The following is a 12,125-nucleotide window of genomic DNA, read 5'->3' as shown; positions in this document are numbered from 1 at the left end:
CATCATGATATGAACTCTATGTGAAAGGTCTATGTGAATGGCTGCCATGTTAAGAATGGATGGACAGAGGAGAGCAATGTGGAAACAAAGCGAGCAGTTCAGAATCTTCTGTATGATGCCAAGTAGAAGGTGATGGTGACATCACCAGGCTGTTAGCAGTAGAGGTGACAAGAACTGGTTGGATTCTGAATAGATCAAACCTACAAGATTTGTTATTTTTGGATGTGGGGTTCAAGAAGAGGTGTGTCATGGATGACTCCAAGCCTTTTGGCCTGAAAAACTGTAACTAAGACATTAGCATTCATTATTCTGATTATAAACCAGAGAGGCCTCATAATCGACAAGTTTCCAGCTGAACAGAGACATGTGTATTCAAAACTCAAAGAATTCAATCATAGTGACAGTAGGAGTTCTGGCACCAGTATACAAGAGTGCTGCTCACCAAAGGAAGGGAAAGATTGAGAAAGGTGAGAGGGAAGGGGAATGAGGTTTATTGTACCAAGTGGTTCGTGTACATTATCTCATTTAAGCCCAACAACCACCACACAGTGTCATGATCACTCTCCCCATTTCACAAGTAGAGAAATTAGATTTTAGGTTGGTAAGTAGCTTACCAAGTTTACGTTGGTAAGCTACTTACCAAGTTCATGCAGCTATGGTACTTGACAGTTCTCCTCCTGGAACTGGTTGCAGTTCTTTAACTGGGCTTCCAAAGCAGGTGCCCTACTCTTTGTTTTGTTTTGTTTTAACAGCACCCAGTTCTGTTCTCTTTCCCACTCCTAGAGAAACTGAGGGATGTTTTCTCACTACAGATCAGCGGAAGAATATTTCAGTGGACACCACACAGTGTTGTTCCAAAAAACATCCTTCAGCCAATTTACTTCAGTGTCCAGGAGAGTCTTAAATTTCACCCTCAGAGCTCTCTCCCTACCCAGGGCATCAGCCTTTATCTAACACCCAACCCCCTTCCACACCCCTTCACTTCTTTTCCCCAAGACTCTCCATCCTGGGGGGGTCAGCCCTCAAACCCAACAGATTGTCTAACTGCCTTTGCTCACACCACCATGAGATCCTCACACTGCTATGGTACCATGCAAACCTCGGGCAGCAGTCGCATGAGAGATCTGCCAGCCGTGATGCTAGCCCTTAGATGGCAAGCCTTCCCCAAACAGGTTGATAGGGTCTAGTGTATCATGAAGGATGAGCGCTTTGCTATCAGCTAGGACTAGCTTTAGCTCTGAGTTTCAGACACTTTCTGGCTCTATGACCCATGGCAAGGTATCCAGCTTTTTGAACTTCAATTTCTTTATCATTAGAAAGCAGAAAATTATAACTATGTCACAGGGTTGTGAGAATTAAAGGGGACAGTGTTTGCCAGGGCTCCTGGCATAGGGTTTGATAACTAGTAAATGCTTCCTATATATGCACTATTACTATTTCCTGACTCTTCTCCCAAATAATGCAATAATAGGAGATGCATATCATGCTCAGGGAGCTCCCTAATTGCAATGGGAGCTCTGCATCCAGAATCCCACATTTTTTTTCCAAATACTGCTTTTTCTCTGAAAAAGCCAAGGCTGCATATTTTTTCCAGTATCTATGGCCACTCGGGCTAGCTGGTGAGCTGTAACTAGGTGGAGGCAGAGTCACAAATGAGCAAAACAGCAGGCAGTGTTGGAAAGGCTGGCATGGCTGGACATCAGGAGAAAAGCCCCATATGGGGAATGGCACACACCCTCTTCTTGCTCATCAGCTCTTCGACTCAACAGTTGGGGAAAACTTTGAGAAATGGGCTAGTCCTCTTTGTTGCTCCAAGCTACTATTAGCAGTTACATGAGCTTTTTGCAGTTAAAGACTACATTTTGCAGTTAAAGACTTCAAAAAAAAGAAATAGATTCCCATCTCTGTCCACGTTATCATGTGGTCGATTCATTGTCCTGCTGTCATCTCATGAAGGTGGAATTTCAGGAGTCAATTCTCTTATCCCATACATCCTGGGTAACTGGTATTAAACTAAGGACATGTGGAGAAGTGACCCAGTACCAAGCTCCCTCTCTGCCATGTCTGTGCAGACCCGCGGGAGAGGCACTAATTATCACCTCTTTCTGTCAGACCTCTTAGTTCACAAGATGTCCTTGGGGTACCTCAGTCCCAATTTGTCTAAAAGAAACACCCCTCTCAGGGTGCTTGGGTGGCTCAGTGGGTTAGGCCTTTGCCTTCGGCTCTGGTCATGATCTCAGGGTTCTGGGATCGAGCCCCCCATTAGACTCTGTGCTCAGCGGGGAGCCTGCTTCCTCCTCTCTCTCTGCCTGCCTCTCTGCTTACTTGTGATCTCTCTCTGTCAAATAAATAAATAAATCTTTTTAAAAAAGAAACACCCCTCTCACCCCACCCTCTTTTGCTCTGGTGCTTGCAGCAAGGACTGGAAATACACCCACACCAGATGTGAAGCCATCAACACAAATCAGGTTTCAAATCTTGTGGAGTTGGGTGATTCCCTCTTCCAACCATCCCTCCAATCTACTCTCTTACTGTCATTCTCACCGCCTGATCACCTCTTACCTAGCATACTGCTTCTGCCCAGTCCAAGGCTCCCCATGTCCAACCACCTCAATGACACAGAAACCTCAATGACCACAGACTTCATATGAGAACAAGAATATTAAATATTTCCTTAATTATTCTGGCTGCTCACATGTTGAAATGATAATATTGGATATTTGAGGTTAAATAAAATGTATCATTAAAATTAACTTCATTTGTTCCCTCCTTCCTTTTTTTTTTTTTTTTTGGTGCTACTAGAAAATTTAAAATCATGATGCTGCTTGTATTGTGGTTCTATTCGACAGGGCTACTGTTCTGGGCCTTCTCAACTCATGACCTTTGCACAGCTATTCTTTCCTTCTCCCTGAACTCCCTTCATCAAGCCAACCCCCATTCATTCAAGATTTAATTAAAATTAACTTTCTCTGTGAAGACTTCTCTACTTTTCCCTTTGTAAGTCCTTTTGGGCACATTACCTGATTTAAATATTTATTTAGAAATCTATTTCTTTAATGTCTGTCTCCCTTACAAGACTGCAAGCTTCACAAAGGAAGGGATCCAACCTTGTCCTGGATCCTTACTGATCTTATGAATCTTCTTTAATGTCTGGGAGACACTATAAGTGTTTAATAAATTCCACTTAAATAAATGAGTGAATGAGACATTCTGAGTCCCCTCCCAGGTAGTGTGGGTGGGGCTGAGTGGTCAACTAATCTTTCTTTCTCCAGCTGGCATAACTGAGACTGAATAAGATAGTGCAAAGCAAGACCGGTCCACAGTTTTGCTCCACGTTGCTCCCTCTATCAGTGAGTTCAGTGAAAAGCTAAGCTTTTCCCCCCAGTCAGCACCAATGAGGTGGTAAGATGTATCAGAAGGAGTCCTTTCCCACCCAACCCCCCATTCTCTTCTTTGTTGTCAACAGGGCCCAGGGGAGCTGAGCTTACACTCTGACTCAGAAACAAAAAGCATGCCCCACTTTCTTCCGGAAGATGTCACTGGGATGAGGGGGAACTGAAGCGCCACTCCATATGTCTGCAGCAAGGCAGGGTAGAAAAGTGTTCCCCTTTGCTGGGACAGTGTCAGCAGGCCCAGCATGAAGCTCAACACAGGCACTCACCCAACTCTCAAGCTACACCTCAACAGGAGACTGCCTGCTAAGTAAGAAGGATTAAATGGATACAGAGCTTCATAATATAATATTCCATATTCCATGATCAAAAAAAAAAAAAAAAAAAGGTCATCTTGGGTCATACCAAGAACAAGGAAAAAGCAGAACTTGGGTGAGAAAAGACAATCAACAGATCCCAACACTAAGATGAATCAGATGTTAGAATTACCAGACAAGAATTTTAAAGGAACTATCATAAAGGTGCTTCAACTAGCAATCATGAATTCTCTTGAAACAAATGAAGCATATAGAAAATATAAGCAAAGGAATAGAAATTACAAGGAATAGAAATAACTGAAATAACAAAAAATTCCCTGGATAGGTGTCATGGTAGAGTGGAGATGACAGGATAAAATCATTGAACTTAAGGACAGGTCAAAATGATTTGCTTATTCTAAACAACAGGAAGAAAAATGGAGTAGAGAAAAAAAAGAATAGAGTCTCAGAGACCTGTAGAAGATTTAAAAAGGGAAAAAAGAAAAGAGTTAACAGTATCATTTAAGTCCAGAAGGAAAGGAGAGAGTGGGCTGGAATGTTTTCAAAGACAGAAATGACTGAAAACTTCCCAAATTTGGAGAATGACATAAATGTACATATTTAAGAAGCTGAACCCCAAATAGAATAAACCCAAGGAAATCTAAACCAAAACATACCCTAATCAAACTTCTGAAAACTTAAAGAAAAAATGTCTTAAAACCATACAGAAAAATGTTACACATTATGAGGATTCCTCATCTGAAACCAAAAAGGATAGAAGAATATTTTTCAAGCACTGAAAGAAAAGAACTGTCAACCACATTTTCTTTATCTGGTAAAAATATCCTTCAGTATCAAAGGGGAAATAAAGACATTTTCAGATGAAGAAAAACAAGAAAATCACCCTTAAAAAATGGCTAAAGGAAGTTCTCTCTATATCAAAGAAATGATAATAGAAGGCTTGGGCTTTCAGAAAGGAAAAATAAAACATGAGAATGGCTAAAAATAGGTAATGGGCAAAATGGGTAAGTATAATAGACTATCCTTCTTTTCATGAGTTTCCTATATCATATTTGATGTTTAAAGTAAAAATTATAAACCCATCTGATGTGGTAGGTAATGTATATAAAGGAAATTATATTTAAAAAGTAGGTAATAGGGGCGCCTGGGTGGCTCAGTGGGTTAAAGCCTCTGCCTTCAGCTCAGGTCATGATCTCAGGGTCCTGGGATCGAGTCCCGCATAGGGTGCTCTGCTCAGTGGAGAGCCTGCTTCCCCCTCTCTCTCTGCCTGCCTCTCTGCCTACTTGTGATCTCTGTCAAATAAACAAATAAAATATTTAACAAAATAAATAAATAAATAAATAAAAAATAAAAAGTAGGTAATAAAACATAAGTTAATACCAGTAGACTCTGTTAAGTTACATATGCATATTATAATCAGAGAACAACCATTAAGAAAAGTACCCAAAGCTAAACGCTCCAAAACACTATAAATAAATCAAGATGGAACAAATGTATAAATGAATAAATAAATGAAAACTGGTTCTCAGGAATATCTAACTTTCAAAAAACTTTGCTTTCGACAACAAAAAATTATGGCATATAAATTTTTAAACCATCACAATTACAAGTGATAATGATCAAAAGATTTTTGTACATCACTGAATTAAGTAATTAAAATTTTTCACCATCAAAATGTGTAAAATCAGTGTAAATGAGAGATGAGATTAATCCAACTATGACAAAAGCAGACCATGTAGTCATTTCATCATTAAGATCATGTCCCAATCCCATCATTTCGTTGATGTTACTTTTGTTTTTAATTTACCACTTCAAACTTGATCCAAAGCAGCTGTTTCCCTACAGTCTTATCTTTTTCAGCCTAGAGAATAAAATGGGGTTAAAGATTCAACCAGATATAGCCCCATCTCCATGAAGCTGCCAGACAGGAGAGGATATGCACAGTGCCAGAAGCTCATAAAGTTGGTGTGAAGACAGGATTATCTTATTCTCTCAAGACAGAAGTCCCGTGAACAAGGTGGATGGCCACGCCACGTAGACATCTCCACAGCAAGCAAATGCCAGACCTCTTTCAGTGTCATTGGCTGTGCTGCACTCTTCAAAGAGAGGTCAGCTGTGCTGATGTTTGCCCAGTGACCCCTGGTCCAAATGGACAGAGAAAGGGACATGCCTCTCAGGAGATCAAAGCTCCAGCTTTACCCACTGCTTCTCTTAACTCTCCTGCTGTGGAGGCTGAAGGGGTGGTTAATGAGGGAGGGGGTGGGGAGAAAAAAAGGAAAGGCATTTTAGCACAATGTAAATCACTACTAGGTCCACAAGAAACATTTTGCTGAGGGATCACTGGCCAGGTGACTAAAATGTAACTAGCCAGCTGCCACTGCCTCCACTACTTTTACAACACCAACGTCTAAAGGGGGAGGCAAGGGTGCCGCAGGTAACGAGAAGAGCAGAAATGAAGTCTGGAGAGTGGCTCTGACAGACAGAACTGCTCTCCTCAGGCATCTCCTTCCCGCAGAAACTTCTGACTCACTCTTCACAGCTGTCAAAGCAGAGGTCAAAAGGAGGAGAAGGGGCACCTGGGGCCAATCCACCTTTTCTCAGAGTGTTTGCTTTCTGGTGCTTTGACATCATTTAACAACTTCAAGTTTCCAGGATGGGGATATTGGTCACTCAGGCTCTTTGTTCTGTTATAGGGTAACCAACCACCCCAGTTTCCCTGGCATATACCTTCCTCTGCTTCAACACTGGAAGGCCCACTTCCAGAAAATCTGTCATATGGGGAAAACTGGAACAACTGGACACCCTAACCGTGGAACAGGAGGACTGCACAGTTGACTGTGCTGTATGTATAGTGACTTGAATGGTGTCCACCCCCCCCACCCCTACCCAAAAGAATGTCCATACCCTAATCTCCAGAACCTGTGAATGTGACCTTATTTGGGAAAAAGGTCTTTTCAGATGTAATTAAAAATCTTGAGATCATCCCGAATTTAGGCTGGGCCCTTCATCCAATGACAGCTGTTTTTTTCTTTTCTTTTTTATTTTTAACATCCTAATTTTATTTAATTTTTTTTCATGTCCCAAGATTCATTGTTTATGCACCACACCCAGTGCTCCACGTGATATGTGCCCTCCTTAATACCCACCATCAGTCTCACCCATCCCCCCACCTCCCTCCCCTTCATAACCCTGATTGTCTCCCAGAATTCACAGTTGTCATCTTTTGTCTTCCCCTCCGATTTACCCCAATTCACTTTTCCTTTCCTTCTCCTATTGTCCTCCATGTTATTCCTTATGCTCCACAAGTAAGTGAAACCATATGATAATTGACTCTCTCTGCTTGACTTATTTCTCAGCATAATCTCCTCCAGTCCCATCCATGTTGATAAAAAAGTTGGGTATTCATCCTTTCTGATGGCTGAGTAATATTGCATTGTATATATGGACCACATCATCTTTATCCATTTGTCTGTGAAGGGCATCTTGGCTCTTTCCACAGTTTGGCGACCATGGCCATTGGTGCTATGAACATTGGGGTACATATGGCCCTTCTTTTCACTACATCTATATCTTTGGGGTAAATACCCCGTAGTGCAATTGCAGGGTCATATGGTAGCTCTATTTTTAATTTTTTGAGGAATTCCACACTGTTTTCTAAAGTGGCTGCAACAACTTGCATTCCCACCAACAGTGTAAGAGGGTTCCCCTTTCTCCATATTTTCTCCAACACATGTTGTTTACTGTCTTGTTGATTTTGGCCATTCTAACTGGTGTAAGGTGGTATCTCAATGTGGTTTTGATTTGAATCTCCCTGATGGCTAGTGATGATGAACATTTTTTCACATGCAATGACAGCTATGAGAGACAGAGAGCACACCGAGACACACAGGAGAAAGTGATGTGAGAACCGGGGCAGAGATTGGAGTGATGCTAACATGAGAAGCTGAAAGAAGAAGGGAACAGAATCCACCTGAGGACATAGCCCTGCCAACACCTTGATTTTTGGACTTCTGATCTCCAGAACTGTGAGAAAATAAATTGCTCTTGTTTTAAGCTGCCCAGTTTATAGTATTTGTTGTGGCAGCCAAGAAAACCAATATGAGAGCCTAGTGTTTGGGTGTCTCCTCTGAGGCTACAACAAAGTAAGATTTTTCTGTGATGACACTGGGTAGCTAGCAGGGAGAACAGATAAAAAGTATGTAGTCAGTTAGGCTAAGAAAGAGTTTTAAGATAAATTCTTAGGAATCACCAATGAGTTTAGCAGACTGACTTCTTTTGTAACAGGTTACATATAAATATCCCTTAAGGGAAAAGCACAAACCTCCCTCAGATAGATAGATGATAGATAGATAGATAGATAGATAGATAGATAGATAGATAGATATAAAATAACTATGATAGCTATGATAGCTATGATATCTATATCAGATATAGATATCAGATAATTAATATATCTGAGATTTATATATGTAATATTTTTGCCCAGTGTAGATATAGGCTAATTTTTTCAAAATCATTCATTAATTAAATCTCTCTAGATAATTTTCCAAATTTAGAAGAAAAGAACTTGTGTCTGTTAGCGGAGGATCCCAGTCTCCTAATAATGTGGCATGCTTGAAAAGGGAACTGACTGTGACATTGGATTCCTAGTTCTGGCCTTAGGAGTAAATACCTGCCAAGTCACGTTACTTCTCTGGTCCTTGTTTCTATCACCTATAAAATTAGGAGGTTCAACTAAATCACCTCAAAAAGATTTTCATATATTAGCATTCGAGAAATATGTGTCAATAACCAGATTTTAAGTATTAAAAATACCCTATTTCCACATTTTTAAAAGTCTCTCTATATTAAGAATCACATATGGGTTTCTCCGAATGAACTTACTTTTATTTCAAGGTAAAAGCATCCCCTAGTTTTGCTTCCTGTTGTATAAAAATAAATTTCTTTATGCATTTTTTTCAACTGACTGAGGATGGCCAGCAAAGCGTTATGCTGAAGACATTACAGTTTATTATTCCTGAAATTCTATGAAAGCTAAAAATGAGAAGGCAGAAAGCAAATGCATAAAATGTGAAAGAGATGCTACAATTAGCATCTTAGCTTATTAAAAGTGATCTGAAATAACCACAGAGTACATTTCCAAATAATGGGACAAGTCAGAAAGGCATCTATCAACACTCCAGAGACACTGAAGAGGAAGGGCTCTCTACTCTTCCGGCATATTTTAGTTCTGTTGACCACATTGAGAGATGGATGGGTGGGTGTTTCCAGAAAAGCATTTTTTTTTTTTTTACAAGTGTATCTATTATCTAGAAGGGGAATTAAGGACTCTAAATAGATGTCTCTATCCAGAAGTTCCCAATGTCCACACGATCCTCTGCCCCGCAGGTATGTCCTGTGCACTGTAGTATGTCTGGCATTAGCCCTGTTCTCTAACCACTTAATGCCAGTAGTGACCTCAGCTGTGGCAGTGAAAAGTGTCCCCAGAGGTTATCAAAGGTTCCCTGGGGGACAAAACTACCCTGGGGTCGAAAACTAGGGCTCTCATCTTTTCTGATTAGCACATTGGAAGAGGAAAAAAATTAGTTCATTGATTTACTGACACCTTGATAGGTACCAAGCATCTTCTCGGAAGTGAGTAGGCTACTGCAGAACCAGGGTAATGGGGGGATGTATACCAGGGCAAAAACCCCAGCTGTTTATCCAGTTCCACCAACTGTGCCCCAAACCGATGCACTGCCTTGCCTCCCCTCAATGGGGCCCCAACTACTCCCAAAATGCAGTGGGGAGGCCTGTTGGCCCACCTCTATAGTCTGAGTTCGCTCTGATTGGACAGACTTTTCCAGCCTCCATGAAATGACACAGTGCCTTTCTCCCAGGAGAAACAGGACATTGTGTGACCAGCAGATTGTATTCCCAGCTCTGTTTCAATTTCCTCACCCGGCTACAGATCATCAATATGGCGTTTCCCTTATATAAAGGAAATAATCTTTGTCCCCCATTAGATTATTAAGAATTCTCAACACCACTATAAACCCACTTCTCTTACCAAACTGTATTTATTTGAAGTTAACAGGCAATAGATCATTGAATTACGTAGCTAAAAGTCAAATCTAATTTTAGTCCTGAATTTCAGCATACTCTCTTCTACCACCATTAACCAGAGCAACGAACAAGTACAGTATGTGACTGCTTTTCCTTTTGTCATTTTTCTTTCCACATATATTATTCTGATGACTGTTGGCGGTCATCTGTAAAATGGCAAAACATAAATAGATAAGTAAAAAGGAGACAGGAGGTGAGGAGGAAGATCAATAATGTGCCTAGAGAATTTGCATGAAATGAGTCAGCCCCTGACTAGTCAAGATCAAAAGCTACTGGAAGCCCAGGTAACAGTGATGGAAGGAGGAAAAATGAGCCAGTCACAGTGCAAGTGGAGACCACCAGGTCCTCTGCAGGGGACCTTCTCAGTACTGCAGAGTAACTCTCCTGGTTTGACACCTATTGTGCCTCATGGAGGCTGAGAAACAAAATTGACATTAGGAAAGCAAACGGAGGACTAAGAAACAATCCCTTCCTCAGGTAACTGGCGGTCCACAATTACAGACATCACTGAAGAGAGGAAATAAAACTGAAAATTACCACAGAGGTTGCCAAGACCCCAGCCAGAATAAAACAAAGTCAGATGGCATGGAAGCCTTACATGCCTGAATGAAAAATGACTAAATAAAACCAAATTTTGTCCCACAAGAAGAATGGGTAAAACTTTTAACTAATTAGAGAAACTCCATCATGATCAAATATGAGCCACATAATTATTACATGGAACAGTAAACATTTTAATTATATAATTAGAAACAAATGTAAGGGCCTTTTCCTTCTTTTTTGTATGCTTGTATTTTTCTGCTTTCATGGTCAGCAGTCTAATGTAGTGATTTAATTACCTCAGAGTCAGTCAGTTAAGCTCGCTGTCTGAGAACTGCCTTTTCACAATGCCCTGAACTGACCTGAAGTGAAACTCAAACTCACCCTTTGTGCCCAGGGCTTTCCTGACAACAAAAGAGGTATTGGTTCTCCTTTCCCCAGATACCAGCCCTGGGCTTACTTCCCAGTGCCTTCTCCTCCTCCTTAAATCTCCTTCTTCTACCCATTCCTTGCCTTCACTCCACCCACCATCTCATTCCTCCACCAACCCTCCCCCTAACGCCCCCCCTCTCCCACACACACACTGGACAGGAATGCTGAATCTGCCATCTTGTTTCTCTTGTTATCACAGAAACAAGAACATGGAGATTGTTCTACACTTTTAGGTGCATGAAACCCCTCATTCCTAAGCACTCTGACCTTGGCTGTTAGAACTACGTAAACATGGCAGGAGAACATCTCATGCTTACATTTCAGAGTCACATGTAAGAAGAGGAATCAGAAAAACAGCCTGATGGAATGAACTGGGCAATCGCCTGGCTTGTTAGACGAGCAAGAATTAGACCAAGATTCTTTCAGATTCTGCTCCTTTGATTCAGATCCCACTTAACTAAAGAGAATCTTCTATAGAGAAAGGCTTTAGTGGATGGAGAGGGATTCTCTGGTGGGGCTTCATTGGCTTTTCCTCTGCAAACCACACGACATATGATACCCAACGAGGTTAGAGCGCACTTGAGAGAGACCTGATCTTTTGAGGGTGAGAACAAAGCTCAGGACCTCCTGCCTCCATTTCTCACACAGGACCCACCCCCTTGTCCTCTACTTCACTCTCCATTATCATATGGATGTTTTCAAAATCCCTTTTAGGAGTTCTGTGTACAAATGTAGGATAATTATACTTTTCAAAATATAGGAATATCTCACAATCCTGAAGAGCAAATGAGAATGAGAATGGAGCATTGATATAAAAGGGGAGAAAGAGAGCATCAGTAGTTTTTCTTGAATTATTTAAATATGCTACAGGATATGGGTTATTCCTCTAAATTTTTTTTCTATTTCAATATATTTTCTGTTTCTGTTGCCTAGAGTCTAAGTAAATAACATAAAGGACTCTTAAAAAATTGATTTTGAAATCTTCATAGTTAAGATCCTTCCATGTTAAAAAAAAATGAATTCACTGCATAATGGTCCAAGGGAGTCCCTTAATTACCCTGAAATATGACCACACAAATAGAATATTTTCCACGAGTAACACTGTGGAAACAAGTTCTGTGGCAATTTGGTCCTGCAGCAGTTTTAAAACACACTACCACTAACAGAATTCTGTAGTCTACGTCGACCATTGCTTCTTCTATAACTTCTACACATTTCTTCTATAATTTGCTTCATGGAGAAAACAGTCATTGGGTGATTTCCTATTATTACACAGTCTATGATTCTTAGGAACAGTTAATGTGGTGGTCACTCTGCTTAGAGATTAAAGACATAAACT

The sequence above is a fragment of the Meles meles genome, chromosome 5, assembly GCF_922984935.1.
Source record: "Meles meles chromosome 5, mMelMel3.1 paternal haplotype, whole genome shotgun sequence".
Lineage (NCBI taxonomy): Eukaryota > Metazoa > Chordata > Mammalia > Carnivora > Mustelidae > Meles > Meles meles.
This window is presented reverse-complemented; position numbering follows the sequence as displayed.